Raw genomic sequence first — 18,700 nt, forward strand, 5'->3', positions numbered from 1 at the left:
TGTGGCTGTCCATTTCCACAGCACCATTTTTTTGAAGAGACTGTCCTTTTTCCAGTGGATAGTCTTTCCCATAGAGTTGAGGGCACATTTCTGGATACTCTAAACTATTCCATTGATCTATGTGTCTGTTTTTGTGCCAGTACTACACTGTCTTGGTAATTACAGCTTTGTAGTACAACCTGAAATCTGGCATTGTGATGCCCCTGGCTCTGTTTTTCTTTTGCAATATCCCCCGGCTATTCGGGGTCTTTTTCTTTCTACACAAATCTTAAGATTATTTCTTCCAACTCTCTGAATAAAATCCGTTTCTTTTTGATCGGGATTGCATTAAATGTGTAAATTGCCCTGGGTAGCATTGACATTTTCACAATGTTAATTCTTCCAATCCATGAGCATGGATTATTTTTCCATCCCATTGTGTCTTCCTCAATTTCTTTGAGAAGTGTTCTGTAGTTTTTAGTATAGAGATCCTTTACTTCTTTGGTTAGGTTTATTCCAAGTTATCTTATGCTTTTGGGTTCAATTGTAAATGGGACTGGCTCCTTAATTTCTCTTCAGTTTCTCTGTTAGTGTCTAGAAATGCCACTGATTTCTGGGCATTGATTTTGTATCATGCCATACTGCTGAATTCCTGTCTGAGTTCTAGCAATCTTGGGGTGGAGTCTTTTGGGTTTTCTACGTGCAGTATTGTGTCATCTGCAAAGAGGGAGAATTTGACTTCTTCTTTGCCAATTTGAATGCCTTTTATTAGTTTTTGTTGCCTGATTGCTGAGGCTAGGACTTCTAATACTATGTTGAATAGCAGTCGTGTTCCTGATCCTAGGGGCAAGGTTCCCACTGTTTTGCCATTGAAAACTTTATTTGCTATGGGCTATTTGATTGGTTTTAGGATGCTGAGGAATGTTCCCCCTATCTCTATATTCGGAAGAGTTCTGATGAGGAATGGATGCTGTATTTTGTCAAATGCTTTCTCTGCATCTGTGTAGAGGATCATATGGTTCTTGTTTTTTCTGTTGTTGATAGGATCTATCACGTTGATTATTTTATGAGTGTTGAACCAGCCTTGCATCCCGGGGATGAATCCTGCTTGGACATGGTGAATAATCTTCTTAATGTGCTGTTGGATCCTATTGGCTAGTATCTTGTTGAGAATTTTTGCATCTGTGTTCATCAGGGATATTGGTCTATAATTCTCCTTTTGGTCGGGTCTTTGTCTGGTTTTGGAATTAAAGTCATGCTGGCCTCATAGAACGAGTTTGGAAGTATTCCATCTCTGTCTATCTTTTGGAACTCGTTAGTAGAATAGGTGTTGTTTCTTCTATAAATGTTAGATACAATTCCCCTGGGAATCCATCTGTCCCTGGACTTTTGTGTCTTGGGAGGTTTTTGATGATTGCTTCCTCCCTGGTTATCATCCTGTTCAAGTTTTCTATTTCTTCATGTTCCAGTTTTGGTAGTTTGTGGTTTTCCAGAAATGTGTCCATTTCTTTCAGATTGCCTAACTTAGTGGCATATAACTGCTCATAATATTTTTTAAAAATCGTTTGTATTTCCTTACTATTGGTTGGATCTCTCCCTTTTCATTCGTGATTTTAGTAATTAGAGTCTTTTCTCTTTTGTTTTAAAAAAGACTGGATAATGGTTTATCTCTCTTATTAATTCTTTCAAGGAACCAACTCCTGGTTTTGTTGATGTGCTCTACAGTTCTTCCAGCCTCTATTTTATTGAGTTCTGCTCACATCTTTATTAACTCTCTTTTTCTGTTGGGTGGAGGTTTTATTTGCTGTTCTTTCTCCAGTTCCTTTAGGTGTGAAGTCTTCTTGAGTATTTGAGTTTTTTCCAATTTTTTGAGGGAGCCTTGTATTGTGATGCATTTCCCTCCCAGGACTGCTTTTGCTGTATCCCAAAGATTTTGAACAGTTTTATCTTCATTTTAATTAGTTTCTATAAATCTTTTTTAATTCTTCTCTAATTTCCTGGTTGATCCTTTCATCTTTTAGCAAGATGGTCTTTAACCTCCAAGTGTTTGAATTTCTTCTAAATTTCTTCTGTTGATTGAGTCTAGTTTCAAAGCATTATGGTCTGAAAATATGCAGGGGACAATTCCAATCTTTTGGTATCAGTTAAGATCTGATTTGTGACCTACTATGTGATCTATTCTGGAGAAAGTTCCATGTGCCCTTGAGAAGGTGTACTCAGTTGCGTTTGGATGTAAAGTTTGTAATTATCTGTGAAATCCATCTGGTCCAGTGTATCATTTAAAGCCCTTGTTTCTTGGAGATATTGTGCTTAGAATATCTCATTTACAGAAAGTGCCATGTTGACGTCTCCCCGTATTAGTGTATTATTGTCTAAGTATGACTTTACTTTGGTTATTAATTGATTGATATACTTGGCAGCTCCCACATTTGGGGCGTAAATATTCATGATTGTTAGGTCCTCTTATTGAATAGGTCCTTTAACTATGATATAGTGTCCCTCTTCATCTCTTACCACAGTGTTTGGGATAAATCATAATTTATCTGATATAAGGACTGCTACCCTTGCTTTATTTTGAGGACCATTTGAATGGTAAATAGTTCTGCAAACTTTATTTTCAGGCTGGAGGTGTCCTTATTTCTAAAATAAGTCTTTTATATGCAACAAAGAGATGGGTTTTGCTTTTTTTTAATTATAGATTTATTTTTTATTGGTGTTCAATGTGCCAGCATATAGAATAACACCTAGTGCTCATCCCTTCAAGTGCCCCCCTCAGTGCCCATCACCCAGTCACTCCCACCCCCCGCCCACCTTTCCTTCTACCACTCCTAGTTCGTTTCCCAGATTTAGCAGTCTTTATGTTCTGTCTCCCTTTCTGATATTTCCCACTCATTTTCTCTCCTTTCCCCTTTATTCCCTTTCACTATTTTTTATATTCTCCAAATGAATGAGACCATATAATGTTTGTCCTTCTCTGATTGACTTATTTCACTCAGCATAATTCCCTCCAGTTCCATCCATGTCGAAGCAAATGGTGGGTATTTATTGTTTCTAATGGCTGAGTAATATACCATCGTATACATATACCACATCTTCTTTATCCATTCATCTTTCGATAGACACCGAGGCTCCTTCCAAAGTTTGGCTACTGTAGACATTGCGGCTATAAGCATCAGGGTGCAGGTGTCCCCGTGTTTCATTGCATATGTATCTTTGGGGTAAATCCCCAGTAGTGCCTGTCCTACATTAGCCCTGGGCTTGCTGCACAGAAACATGAAGAACCAGGGCTCTGTGGAACCAAGGAAGCTCAAAGATGGAAGTCAGCCCAGTCCCTGTGAGCATAAAGGAACAGGGGGGCCTGGGCCTGCACCTCTCTTACTGTCTGCTATCAATTCTGACATGAGTGCCTTAGGGGTTTTAATCCTCTTGGAATGTGTCCTTCCCACCTGGTACCCCAATCCACCACCCTAGCCCCCTTGTTATGGAGGTGGTATAGCTGGTGCCCTAACTCAGCCTAGGGGTTGGGGACAAAAGGAATTGTAGGGGCTCCCATTCCAGCCCTAGCCTCTGAGAGACCAAGGCAAGTCCGACAACCCCCCCATCTCACTTGTGAAGTGAGAGAAAGGGCTCCCCACAGGTCCCTTGAAAAGCTGAAGGCTGTGTCCCATGGCAGAATAAATTTCTTGCATTCCTCACATAATAAAAAAAAATCCTCTCTGCCCTCTGTCGTAGGGCAGATCTATTTTTAACTCTTTGAGGAACCTCCACACAGTTTTCCAGAGTGGCTGCACCAGTTCCCATTCCTACCAACAGTGCAGGAGGGTTCCCCTTTCTCCGCATCCTCTCCAACATTTGTGGTTTCCTGACTTGTTAATTTTCCCCATTCTCACTGGTGTGAGGCGGTATCTCATTGTGGTTTTGATTTGTATTTCTCTGATGGCAAGTGATGAGGAGCATTTCCTCATGTGCCTGTTGGCCATGTGTATGTCTTCTACTGTGAGATTTCTTTTCATGTCTTTTGCCCATTTCATGATTGGATTGTTTGTTTCTTTGGTGTTGAGTTTAAGAAGTTCTTTATAGATCTTGGAAACTAGCCCTTTATCTGATATGTCATTTGCAAATATCTTCTCCCATTGTCTTTTAGTTTTATTGACTGTATCCTTTGCTGTGCAAAAGCTTCTTATCTTGATGAAGTCCCAATAGTTCATTTTTGCTTTTGTTTCTCTTGCTTTTATGGCTGAATCTTGCAAGAATTTACTGTGGCCAACTTCAAAAAGGGTGTTGCTTGTGTTCCCCTCTAGGATTTTGATGGAATCTTGTCTCACATTTAGATCTTTCATCCATTTTGAGTTTATCTTTGTGTATGGTACAACAGAATGGTCCAGTTTCTTTCATCTGCATGTGGCTGTCCAATTTTCCTAGCACCATTTATTGAAGAGACTGTCTTTCTTCCAGTGGATAGTCTTTCCTGCTTTGTTGAATATTAGTTGACTATAAAGTTGAAGGTCCACTTCTGGATTCTCTATTCTGTTCCATTGATCTATGTGTCTGTTTTTGTGCCACTACCACACTGTCTTGATGACCACAGCTTTGTAGTACAACCTGAACTCTGGCATTGTGATGCCCCCAGCTATGGTTTTCTTTTTTCATATCCCCCTGGCTATTCGGGGTCTTTTCTGATTCCACACAAATCTTAAAACAATTTGTTCTAATTCTCTGAAGAAAGTCCATGGTATTTGGATAGGGATTGCATTAAACGTGTAAATTGCCCTGGGTAACATTGACATTTTCACAATACTAATTCTACCAATCCATGAGCATGGAATATTTTTCCATCTCTTTATGTCTTCCTCAATTTCTTTCAGAAGTGTTCTATAGTTTTTAGGGTATAGATCCTTTACCTCTTTGGTTAGGTTTATTCCTAGGTATTTTATGCTTTTGGGTGCAATTGTCAATGGGATTGACTCCTTCATTTCTCTTTCTTCAGTCTCATTGTTAGTGTAAAGAAATGCCACTAACTTCTGGGCATTGATTTTGTATCCTGCCACACTGCCAAATTGCTGTATGAGTTCTAGCAATCTTGGGGTGCAGGCTTTTGGGTTTTCTTTTTTTATCTTTTTTTTTTTTTTTTTTTTTTTTTTTTTGCTTTTGGGTTTTCTATGTAGAGTATCATGTCATTGGCGAAGAAGGAGAGTTTGACTTCTTCTTTGCCAATTCGAATGCCTTTAATGTCTTTTTGTTGTCTGATTGCTGAGGCTAGTAGTATGTTGAATAGCAGTGGTGAGAGTGGATATCCCTGTCTTGTTCCTGATCTTAGGGGAAAGGCTCCTAGTGCTTCCCCATTGAGAATATTTGCTGTGGGCTTTTCGTAGATGGCTTTTAAGATGTTGAGGAATGTTCCCTCTCTCCCTACACTCTGAAGGGTTTTGCTTTTTTTATCCAGTCTGAACAAAGTGTCTTTTGATGGGATCATTAAGCCCACTCACATTCAGAGTTTCTATTGAAAGATATGAATTTAGTGTCATCATAATACCTATTCAGTCCCTGTTTTTGTTGATTATTTCTTTGTCCTTCTTTTCTCTTTTACAGAGTTCCCCTTAATAGTTTGCAGAGCTGGTTTGGTGGTCACATATTCTTTTATTTTCTGCGTATCTTGGAAGCTCTTTATCACTCCTTCAATTCTGAATAAGAGCCTTGCTGGACACAGTATTCTTGGCTGCATGTTCTTCTCATTTAGGACCCTGAATATGTCCTGCCAGTGCTTTCTGGCCTGCCATGTGTCTGTGGAGAGGTCTGCTGTTAATGTAATATTTTTTCCCATCTAAGTTAGAGATTTTTTATCTCTTGCTGTTTTAAGGATTTTTTCTTTATCTTTAGAATTTACAAAAAAAAAGAATTTACAAGTCTCACTATTAAATATCGAGGTGAAAAAGAATTTACAAGTCTCACTATTAAATATCGAGGTGTTGAACAGTTTTTATTGATTTTAGGGTGGTGAATCTCTCTATCTCCTGGATCTGAATGCCTGTTTCCCTCCCCTAATTAGGGAAGTTCTCAGCTATTATTTGTTCAAATACAGTTTCTGGTCCTCTGTCCCTTTTGGTATCCTCTGGAACCCCAATGAAATGTAGATTTTTCTTCTGAGATCGTCATTTATTTCCCTTAACCTTCCTTCATGGTCTTTTAATAGTTTTTCTCTTTTTTCCTCAGCTTCCTTCCTTGCCATCAACTTGTCTTCTATCTCACTCACTCATTCATCTATCTCATTAACCCTCATTGTTAGGACCTCCAGTTTGGATTGCATCTCATTTAATCGATTTTTAATTTCAGTCTAATTAGATCTAAATTCTGCAGTCACAAAGTCTCTTGATTCCTTTATGCTTTTTTTCTAGAGCCACCAGTAGCTTTATTATTGGGCTTCTGAATTAGCTTTCTGACATCGAATTGTAATCCAAATTCTGTAACTCTGTGGGAGTAGTGTTTCTGTGCCTTTCTTTTGTGTTGAGTTCTTCTTCCTAGTCAATTTGCTCAGTGCAGAATGGCTAAAAACGAGTTGTACTGGAAGAAAGAAGAAAACAAGAGAGAGATAGAAAAAAAACAATCAACAACGAAGAAGAAGAAGAAGAAGAAGAAGAAGAAGAAGAAGAAGAAGAAGAAGAAGAAAACAAGGCAGGATATCCTCTGGTTCTATATATTGTAAATCCCTTGACTTCCAGCGCTGCTCGGTCAAGAACTAGGTCTTCCCCTGTCCCTCCAAGCTAGTCTTCTGGGGGAGGGGCCTGCTGTGCTGATTCTCAGGTTTGTGCATCTGTGGGATCTGTCTTGCCCCCTGTCAGGTGCACGGCTCAGTGTGAGCTGTTTACCCCGTGAGGCCTCTGTCCTCTGGGGCCCCTCTCCATCCCAGGCACAGGGTGACACCAAGAGGAACAACCTCACTGGTGGTGGCCAGCTCTCCAGCCCTAGAGTCAGCTCCCGCAGTAACTACCGCAGCTCCCAGTCTGCACTGGCCTGGATGCTCTGGGGCAGGAGGCACTGATCTACATAGCTCGGGGGCGCCTGGCGGCAGGAGCGTCCTCGCTGTCCTGGGCCCTCCTGGCCTCTTTCTGTCCCAGGGGCAGGGTGCAGGATTCTGGGATGTGTTCCCCGGATTCCTGGGATCCGGGGCCTGTGCCACTGGATTCACATTCCTGGGGCTTCGCATCTCCCTCCCCGCCTGAGCTGCTCCCGAGGCCCCACCGGGCATTTGCTCCAGCCCTTTCCCTGAGCTTGGCCTGCAGTCTGTGGCATGCTCTCCCCCGGGGCCACTTCCTTTGTTAGTGACTCCGGGAACCTGGAGGCTCCACTGCCCCTCCTGGGATCCTGCCCATGTTCCCTGCGACTGCCTTTCCATCTGGAAAGAATCTGGTGCCTATTTTTAAAGTTCCTGCTTCTCCACGACTGGGCTTTCATGTCCTGGAGGCTTTCACCACCCCACTTATCCCGGCTCCTCACAGGTTGCCCCTCCCCGACTTGATTCTTATTTATTTACTTACTGACTTATTTATTTGTCTTCCTACTTTGTTAGAAGCGCAAATTCTTCTCTCTGTAGCATTCCAGCTGTTCTCTCTTTAAATCCCAGGCCAAATTTGTAGGTGTTCAGGATGATTTGAAAGTTATCTAGGTAAGTTGGTGGGGACAGGTGACTTGGGGACCCTACTCTTCCGCCATCTCTGTCTCACATTTAGATCTTTCATCCATTTTGAGTTTATCTTTGTGTATGGTGTAAGAGAATGGTCTAGTTTCATTCTGGTGCATGTGGCTGTCCAATTTTCCCAATATATTTATTGAAGAGGCTTTTTTCCAGTGGATACTCTTTTCTGCTTTGTCAAATATTAGATGACCATAGAGTTGAGGGTTCATTTCTGAGTTTTCTATTCTGTTCCATTGATCTATGTGTCTTTTTTTTGTGGCAGTACCATACTGTCTTGATGATCACAGCTTTGTAATACACCTTGAAATCGGGCATTGTGATGCCCCAAGCTCTGGTTTTCTTTTTCAATATTCCTCTGGCTATTCAGGGTCTTTTCTGATTCCATACAAATCCTAAGATTATTTGTTTCAACTCTCTGAAGAAAGTCCATGGTATTTTGATAGGGATTACTTTGAACGCGTAAATTGCCCTGGATAACATAGACATAAGTATTCTGTAGTTTTAAGAATACAGATGTTTTACCTCTTTGGTTAGGTTTATTCCTATGTATCTAGTGGCTTTTGATGCAATTTTAAATGGGATATCCTGCTTGATTTATCTTTGTTCTGCTTCATTATTGGTGTATAGAAATGCAACTCATTTCTGTAAGTTAATTACTGTTATCCTGTGACTTTGCTGAATTTACTTATCAGTTCTACCACTTTTTGGTGGAATCTTTCAGGTTTTCTACATAGAATATCATATCATCTCTGAATAGTAAAAGTTTCCCTTCTTCCTTGCTGATTTAGATGCCTTTTATTTCTTTTTGATTTCTGATTGCTGAGGCTAAACTTCCAGTACTATGTTAAATAATGATGGTGAGAGTGAATATCCCTGTCTTTTTCCTGTTCATAGAGGAAAAGCTCTTAGTTTTTCCCCATTGAGGATGATATTACCTGTGGGTCTTTTATATATGGCTTTCATGATGTTGAAGTATGTTCCATATATCCTTACTTTTTTGAGGGTTTTTATCAAGAATGGATGGTGTATTTTTTCAAATGCTTTTTCTGCATCTTTTAAATGGGTCATATGTTTCTTATCCTATCTTTTATTACTGTGATTTATCACATTGACTGATTTGTGAATACTGAACCACCTCTGCAGCCCAAAAGTAAATCCCACTTGATTGTGGTGAATAATTCTTTTAATGTACTTTTGCATTTGATTTACTAATATTTTATTGAGAATTTTTGCAGCTATGTTCATCAGGGATATTGGCCTTAAATTCCCCTTTTGAGGACTTTGCCTGGTTTTGGAATCAAGGTAATGCTGGCCTTATAAAATGAGTTTGTTGATTTTCATCCCATTTCTATTTTTTAAAAACAGAGAAAAGTAGGTATAAACTCTTCTTGAAATATTTGATATAATTCTTCCTGGGAAGCCATCTGGCCCTGAATTTTTTTTGTTGGGAGGTTTTTGATTACTGGTTCCATTTCTTTGCTGGTTATGTATCTGTTCAAATATCCTATAGTTTATATATTTCTATGAATTTATTCATTTCTTCTAGAGAGCCCAATTTGTTGGCATTTAATTTTTCATAATATTCTCATAATTATTTGTATGTCTGTGGTATTGGTTGTGGTCACTCTTCTTTCATTCGTGATTTTATTTATCTGAGTCCTTTCTCTCTTCATTTTGATATGTCTGGGTAGAGGTTTATCAATTTTATTAATTCTTTTTTAAAAATAGCTCATAGTTTCAATTATATGTTCTACTGAGTTTTTTTGTTTGTTTCTGTGTCACTTATTTCTGTTCTAATTTGTAATATTACCCTTTTTTCTGTTGGCTTTAGTCTTCATTTGCTGTACCTTTTCTAGCTCCTTTAAGGTAGGTGTAAGGTTAGGTTTGTAATTGAGATTTTTCTTGCTTCTTGAGGTAGACCTATATTGCTATATAATTCCCTCTTATGATTGCCTTTGATGCATCCCAAAGGTCTGGAATGTTGTGTTTTCATTTTTATTTGCTTCCATGTATTTTTTAAATTTCTCCATTAATATCCTTGTTAACCCATTCATTCTTTAGTAGGATATTTTTTAACCTCCATAGATTTGAGGTCTTTCCAATTTTTTCTTGTGATTTATCTCAAGTTCATAGTGTTGTGGTTGGAAAATATGCTTGGTTTGTTATCAAACATTTTGTATTGTTGGAACCTGATTTGTGACCCAGTATAAGATCTATTCTCAAGAATGTTCTATGTGTACTCAAAAATAATGTGTTTTCTGCTGCTTTAGGATGAAATGCTCTGAATATATCTGTTAAGTCCATCAGGTCCAATGTGTCATTCAAAGGCATGTTTGTTGATTTTCTGGTTAGAAGATCTGTCCATTGCTGTAAGTGAGAAGTTAAAGTCCCCTTTTGTTATCAATGAGTTTCTTTATGTTCATTATTAATTGATTTATATATTTGGGTGCTCCCAAGTTAGGTGCATAAATATTTACAATTGTTAGATCTTCTTTATTGATAGACTGTTTAATTATGACATAGTGCCCTTCTTCATCTCTTATTAGAGTCTTTGATTTAAAATGGTTTGTCTGATATAAGTATGGCTACTCAGGCTTTTTTTAGATGTCCATTAGCATGATTGATGGTTCTCTATTCCCTTTCTTCCAATCTGCAGGTGTCTTTAGGTCTATAATGAGTCTGTTGTAGGCATCACATAGATAGGTCATATTGTTGTTGTTCTTTAATCCATTCTGATACCCTATGTCTTCTTACTGGAGCATTTAGTCCATTTATATTCAAAGTGATTACTGATAGATACGAACTTAGTGCCATTGTATTACCCGTAAAGTCATTATTTCTGGAAATTTTTTTCTATTCCTTTCTAGTCTTTGTTTATTTTCGTCCTTCCCACTCAAAGACTCCCACTAAAGAGTCCTCTTTAATATTTCTTGCAGGGCTGGTTTAGTGGTCACGAACTCCCTTTGTTTTTGTTTGTCTGCAAAACTCTTCATCTCTTCTCTTCTGAATGACAGCCTTGCTGTTTTTGGCTGCATATTTTCCCCATTCATCATGTTAAATATATCATGCCACTGTCTTCTGGCCTGCCAGGCTTCTGTGGAGAGATCTGCTGCTAACCTTGTTTGTTTTCCCTTCTAGGTTAGGGATTTGTCTTCCTTTCTAGTTTAGGGATTTTTTCCCTTTCTACTTTCAGGATTCTTTCCTTATTTGTGTATTTTGTAAATTTTACTATGATATATCTTGGTGTTGGCTGGCTTTTGTTGATTTTAGTGGGAGTTCTTTGTTCCTCTTGGATGTGGATACCTCTTTCTTTCCCCAGATTAGGGAGGTATTCAGCTATAATTTCCTCAGCCCCTTTTCCTCTATCTTCTTCTTCTGGGACTCCAATGATACAAAAGTTATCACTTTCTGTAGAGTCACTGAGTTCCCTAAGTCTATATTCTTGATCAAATATTTTTCTTTCCCTCTCCTTTTCAGCTTCATTATTTTACACAATTTTATTTTCTATATCAATTATTGATTCATCTCCTTCTTCCATCCTTGTAGTGATTATCTCCAGTCAGTTTTGCATTGTTTATAGTATTTTTTATTTTGTTCTGACTAGATTTTAGGTCTTTTTTCTCTGCAATAACAGTCTCTCCAGTTTCTTACATGCTTCTCAAGCCCAGCTAGTATCTTTATGATTCTTGATTTAAATTCTTGTCTTAAATTCTGGTTCAGATGTACTATTTTGACTTAGGCCCTGGCTATGACCTCTGCTTGCTTTTTTTTGTATATTTTTTATTGAAGTTCGATTTGCCAACATATAATATAGCACCTAGTGCTCATCCTGTCAAGTGCCCCCTTTAGCTCCTGTAGCCCAGTCACCCTATCCTTTTGCCTCCCCTTCCACTACCACTTGTTCATTTCCCAGAGTTAGGAGTCTCATGTTTTGTCACCCTCTCTGATTTTTCCCACTCATCTCTTTATTTTGGATGCAATCCTCCAACTTGACATTTTTGTCTAGGACTCTATCTTTTGTGTGTTAGGAAAGTCTATGCCTGGTCCTATTTCCACTAAAGCTGAAGCTTCACAGCACTGTATGAACAGTGGACCTGGTCTGCGTGAGAGGGAATGGATGTGGGGTGGGGGTGAAGTTGTTCTAGTGTTGTGGGGACGGGCTCCACTGCTGCTCTGGCTCTCAATCACACTTGCCCTAATAAAAAAGGCATCTGCAGAGTGCAGGGTGGTGGGGCTTGGTGTAAGAGGCTCAAGCCTCCACTGTGTATTATGTCACTCACTGAAATCCATCTGTACTGAAAGGACAGTGAAAAATGGTGTCAGCCCACTTTCTTTCCTGGAGAAGGAGTTCACACCCACTGCTATTCAGGAAACCCTCCTTCACAGAGGAATGAACAATCTCCCCTCTTGTGTCCCAGGCCTCGATCTAATCCCCCCCTTCACCGTGTCTGTGTCCAAGCCATCTGCCTACCTGGTGTTTTATTTTAGGCATGCACATGGGTTTCAAGACTCCAAATTTTAGGGACACAGCACAGCATGAACCTACACTGATCCTCTGGGAGAAGGTCTCATCATGGTGTGGCTGGTGCCAGGTTTAACCAGAAAAGTAGTCACACAACTGTTCAAGGGCTTGGGCTTGATTTAATGGTAAAGTGTATCACAATGCTGACATCCAGGTTAGCTGCCCTCAGCACATAACTCTGCTGTTATGTTAATGAACAAGGCAACTCGATGGTAACCCACCAGCTCTTTTGTCCTCTGAAAGGTAGTGCCACTTCTCCCAAATGCACTTCAAGAAGGGGAACTGTTTCTTCCAGTGTGATACAGGGGATCTTCAGATCATACTCTCTGCTTCTGGGCCTTTGTCCTCCTTATCCACAGGAGCACCACTATGCCCACCAGGCTCAACCATGGTGATGGCATGGATTTCTAAAACTTTAGACTTTCAGCTCCACTTATTTTTTAAAAGATTTTATTTATTTATTCATGAGAAATACAGAGAAAGAGAGAGGCAGAGACACAGGCAGAGGGAGAAGCAGGCTCCAAGCAGGAAGCCTGATGTGGGACTTGATCCCGGGACTCCAGGATCATGCCTTGGGCGGAAGGCAGATTCTCAACTGCTGAGCCACTTAAGGATCCCCATTGGCTCCACTTCTTGTAAAACTTGCAATATGCAGCCCCTCTCATTTTCCCATTCGATGGTTTGGGGAATGTTTTTCTTATGCAATTCCCTATATGCTGCTTTATCTCTTTCTCTCTCTCCTTTCTCCGTGATCATGGCTCCCTCTCCTCCACAGGACCCATGATTCTTTTCTCCTTCAAATCACCTATCCACATCTCCTACTTTCCATCATGTGACATCTTTTCTCCCTCTAGTTGTTCAGTTTGTTCTCTCATTCCTCAGATTTATTTCCTGGGTATTCAGAATGATTTGACAATTATTTAGCTGTATTCAAAGAATAAGGCAAGCAAGAGCCACCAACTATTCTGCCATTTTAGCTTGTCCTTCTCCTACTCTACTATTTATTTATTTTTTAAAATATTTTATTTACTCATGAGAGATACAGAGACAGAGAGAGACATAGACAGAGGGAAAAGCAGGCCCCCTGCAGAGAACCCAATGCAAGACTCAATCTCAGGACTCCAGGATCATGACCTGAGCCAAAGGCAGTTGCTCAACCACTGAGCTACCCAGGTGCCCCTCCTACTATGCTATTTAATTTTGAAATGCCATGTCCCCAAGCCATTGGGGTTTCTGAGGGACTAGAAGTCAAAATCTCCAATTTCTGCTCAGTCTTGGTTTTACAGCCAACTTTGGGCTCTGTTATTTTTTTTAAGGTTTTATTTATTTATTCATGAGACACACACACAGAGAAAGAGAGAGAGAGACAGAGACAGAGACAGAGACGACAGAGACAGAGGGAGAAGCAGGCCCCATGCAGGGGAGCCTGACATGGGACTTGATCCCAGGTCTCCAGGATCAGGCCCTGGACTGAAGGTGGCACTAAACCGCTGAGCCCCCCAGGCTGCCCTGGGCTCTGGTTTTGACTGTAACTAATTTACTCTGTGACTTCAGACAAATTGCATTCCCTCTCTGAGCCCTTATTGCTTGTAATATACAAAATTATCTACATGAATAAAATTAGTTTTCAAGATTCCTGGACTAGGATTTAGAATATCTGGATATCCTAGCTTTGTCACAATAACTGCATGACCTTACACAGGTTCTTTTTGGGGCCTGTTTTGGCAACTATAAAATGATGTATTTGGATTAGATACTTATCACTGTGTTTCCAGAGTTTTGAGATTCAGGAATTCTGAGTTCTTGCTCTAATTGTCACAGAGTGAATCATTGTCTCAGTTTAGACTGATCTTATCCTTTCTTTGGGCTTCAACTTCCCAATATGTATCATGAGGGAGTTCAAACATAAGTTATTTAAACACACTCCCCCTATTCTAATAGCCTGTCTTTCTAAAATTTTACAACTACTGAAAATAAGTGAAGGGAGTGGGAGGACACACCCAGAATAATTTATCATAAATTAGTAGTGGTTGCCCTCTATAGATATTACCTGAAAGTGCAGGACCAGCTATATTTAACCTGCTGATGGAACTGCTGGAGAGCTGAGGCAGGAGTGGAACAACAAGACAACTGGATGCTTTACCAGATAGGGCCAGACACATAGGCTAGAGTTGGCCTACAAACCTCTTGGGCCCTTCTTAATAAGAAGGATAGAGAGACAAGTATGTGCTGGAAGAGTACATCTTCCCTACCAGCCACCAATAACAAAAGGCTTTCCAGGACAGCACAGAGAGCCTAGTCAGTGGCATATCTGTCATAGGTAAAGTTGGTAAATTTGGGGAGATGTGGATGAATGTTTGAGGGTGGAGGGTGATTGTGTTATGAAGTAGGATGCAAGAATGAGTTAGTTCCATGGCTGAGAATTTTCACATTTAAGGAAAAGAACTGTTCTTAACGTTTGGCAAGAGCTCCTCAAATTAAAGTGTTTTCCAGTGTCCCTCTCTACCCCTTGTCCTTCTCAGAGTAGAAGCAATTTATGCTTGGGCAGAAGCCCCAATAAGACCTTAGTGTGAAGTAAGTACCTAAATCATGAAAAGGAGAATAATGTTGAGGAATGCTCAGTATTCAGAGAAGACTCTAAACGTCTAGAGGATTTGTAGGCTTAGTCTTGGAGTATCACTAAATTTGAAACAATCCATGGACTCATTCTTACAGGACATTATGTGCTGGAGGCTGAGGAAATATTCAGATATAGGATTCTACTACAAAAATAAGGATATACTAAACCTTTCATCTCTGTCATTCTATAATGTTTTATTATAGAATACTAGGCAGATCATGAAACCCTATTCTCCCCTCCCCCTTCTCTCCTTTTCAATTATAAAGTCTGACCATCCAATCCAGAGACAAGGAAGAATACAAAGGAAGAAACTGTTTCTTGTGTTATAGATGTGGTTGCAACTCTACTTCTGCTCCTGACTCGCTATATAACTCAGGTCAAGTCCCAGCCTCTCTCCAGGCTTATTTTCCCAGCTGAAATGGAAGGGGTTTGGACTTGATGAGTTCCCAGGCTTCTCCTAGCCCTAATATGATGCAAGGTTCTTTTATAATGTTCTGTGACATTCTTCACCTACTCAAATAGTGCCCAGCCATCCCCAAGGTCCTTTCAACTCTAAGATCCTACCTTAGTCATTCAAACTTCTAAGGCTCTCCATAGCATCCTAGCCCCATATGATGATTATCCTTCACTGATTTACATTTCACTCAGCATAATACCCTCCAGTTCCGTACACTTTGAAGCAAATGGAGGGTATTCGTATCTTCTGATGGCTGACTAATATTCCATCATCATATGGTTTCACTCATACTTGGAATATAAGAAATAGTGAAAGGGATTATAAGGGAAAGGAGGGGAACTGAGTGGGAAAAATTAGAGAGGGAGACAAACCATGAGAGACTCCTAACTCTGGGAAATAAAGGGTTGCAGAAGGGGAGGTGGGCAGAGGGATGGGGTAACTGGATGATGGGCACTGAGGAGAGCACTTGATGGGATGAGTACTGGGTATTATACTATATGTTAGCAAATTGAATTTAAATTAAAACATGTAAAAAAAATCCTAGCCCTAACCCCATCCCTTCATTCTACTGTCACTGATACTGCTGCTTGCAATGGGGTTGACTTTAGGTTGGAAATTCTAATAATCTATTTCTGATACTGGGGAGTTAACACAGATTAATACAGTATTCCTCTGAAGAGACAGAACTCCCAGTTCTGTTACTACTTCTAAAATTCCCAATTAAAAATGACAAAAATAAGTTGTCATTCACAACTTATTTTTGTCATTTTTAACTTAAAAGCAGTGAACTAGAATAGTAGTCTCTGAAAGCACCAAATTGTCCCAGCATGTTTTAGGCATGGGAAGGTGGAGATTTTCTTTGATGTTTTGCCCTAATCTTGATCTTCTTTCAGTGCTTCTTAAGTGGAAACCTCTCTCCCTAAAACCTGCCTCCTCTGAGGGGTATCCACGGTTTCCACTCTGTGCCCTAAACAGGAGAGTCAACCTCCCATTCAACTACAACTCTTGGACTTTTCTCCTTCCCCTCCCCACTCTATTCCCACACAAACAAAAAGTTCTGTATTAATCAAGGTGTTTGTGAGTGATAATAGTTTATTTTGAGGAGCAGATAAAATAAAAATAGCAAATTCTTTCTTAACTTATCAAATTCTTTGCCCACACAACACCTTTTTTTTTTTTCTTAAGTAAAATCTTATTTTGGAAAAATTTTTAGATTTACGGAAAGTTGCAAAGATGTTAGAGAGTTTCTGTCTGCACTTTGTCATCAGTGGTGTGATCCAGTCCCCCCAAGATGTCCCCGTCCTCGTCCCAGGACCTGGGATGTGTCGCCTCCTGCGGCAGAGGGGACCTGGTCCAGGCCTCCAAGACGGAGGCCAGGGGGGAGCCCCAGAGACAGGCAGACCCTGTGCTGCTGGTGGTGAGGACGGAGGAGTGGCTGCGGGCCGGGAGGGGGCACCTCTGGAAGATGGGGGGCAGGAGGGGGTCTCCCTGGGGCCCGGGGGGACGAGGGGTGACCAGCTCTGTCCACGCCTGGGTTTTGGGACTCCCAACTTCACCACGTGAGGTTGATAAACGGGTGATTTTTTTTAAAGCTACAGACTTTGTGGTGATTTGTTACAATAGCCTCAGGAAACGGACACTTGCTGTGGCAGCTCAGGCGCTGGTGCCGGCTCACCGCTATGACTAATTAATGTATTAGCAGTTACTATTCCTGTGACCCAACTCCCAACTTCATATGCATTTCACCGTGTGTGTGTGTGTGTGTGTGTGTGTGTGTTTTAAATTTGGTGTTTTTATGTGTGTGAGAAATTTGCAGGTTTTTTCATCTAAGCTACTGCCATATTGAGTTACAGTGATATTAATACACTTCTGTCGATTTACACAGGAAAACCATGAAGAACCGCTACATGGAACTGTATGACCTTAACAGAGACTTGTTACATGGATACAAAATTCGCTGTAACAACCACACAGAACTCTTGGGAAACCTAAAAGCAGTAGATCAGGCCATTCAAAGAGCAGGTCGTCTGCGGGGTAAGTCTCTTTTTGTAGCACTGTAAGTAGTCTGTAATTTGAGGGTTAGGACACTTAGAGGTAGTGGTAGGTTCTAGAATTCATATTGGGGCCAACAGCAGTATACCTTTAACACCAAGCTTGGCCTTAGTCACTTGAGTTTGGTCAGCCTATTGTTTGGCTTTAGTCAGTCTGCAGACTTCAGAGAGAAAGAACACTTTCAGCCCCTATTTTTAGATCTTGCTGTATCTTCCAAGAAAAACCTAGTGACATAGACATATACCCAAGGGAAAGCCCTAAATATTGGAAAAAAAAAAAAACCCTCTCGCAAAGAGTCTTGAGACAGCTGGTGCTCCAGCCCGCGGGAACATCCTCCAGTCCTCAATCATGGCTTGTGGTCTGGTCGCCAGCAATCTGAGTCTCAAACCTGGGCAGTGCCTCAGAGCGCAATGCGAGGTGGTCCCCGAAGCCAAGAGCTTCGTGCTGAACCTGGGCAAAGACGGGGACAACCTGTGCCTGCACTTCAACCCTCGCTTTGAAGCCCACAGCGACGTCAACACCATTGTGTGTAACAGCAAGGATGGCGGGGCCAGGGACGAGGAGCATCGAGAGTCCGCCTTCCCCTTCCAGCCCGGGACTGTCACAGAGGTGTGCATCTCCTTCGACCAGGCCGACTTGACCATCAAGCTGCCAGATGGATACACCTTCAAGTTCCCCAACCGCCTCAACCTGGAGGCCATCAGCTACCTGGCAGCTGATGGTGACATGAAGATCAAGTGCCTGGCCTTTGACTAAAGGCGCCGGCCCGTGGGGCCTAATAAAGGCAGCTGCCTCTGCTCCCCCTCAAAAAAATATTAGTTTAATATATCCCCCCCATGCCTGCTGATGCACATAAGTCTCTCCCAGAAAAAAAAAAAACACAGACCCTGCAATGGAGACTTCAAAGGAATTTTTCTTAAAGTTTTGTAAACAGAATTATGTTCACAGCTTCAGCAACAGTGAGAGTTCAGTTCAACCTCTCAGCTCAGCCTCAGTGTCCAGAGCAATTCCCCAAACACCTCAGTGGCTTGATTTGAAGTCAGACCTTGAAGAAGTCCCTTTTCTCCCTCTTATAAGCCAGTTCCAAGAGAGGTAGTGGGCATGGTGGTAGGCACCACAGAAAAAGCCAGGAGGGAAGAGCATGCAGGTAATAGAAGAAAGAGGAGGAAGAAGAGGAGAAAAAGGAAGAGGGAAAGAGGAAATATTCAATAACAGTGAGGATCAGAAGTAGACCCATTGTGTTCACTAAAAAATGTTGGAAAAATAGTAATTATAAATAAGTAACATCTAAAAATATGTCTTAAAAGTACTGGAAGAGGAAGTCACTTGCTTATTCTTGCCAACAAATACAGTTCCCTCATTCCTGTCTATGCAACGTGT

General features: G+C 40.8%; 1 pseudogene; it reads left to right on the plus strand.

The window, feature by feature from the left end:
- The first annotated feature begins 17,608 nt into the window (after positions 1 to 17,608).
- On the plus strand, positions 17,609 to 18,133 carry LOC144308779 (galectin-1 pseudogene; annotated as a pseudogene).
- Positions 18,134 to 18,700: the final 567 nt, after the last annotated feature.

Source organism: Canis aureus, chromosome X (genome assembly GCF_053574225.1).
Source record: "Canis aureus isolate CA01 chromosome X, VMU_Caureus_v.1.0, whole genome shotgun sequence".
In the NCBI taxonomy this organism is placed as follows: Eukaryota; Metazoa; Chordata; class Mammalia; order Carnivora; family Canidae; genus Canis; species Canis aureus.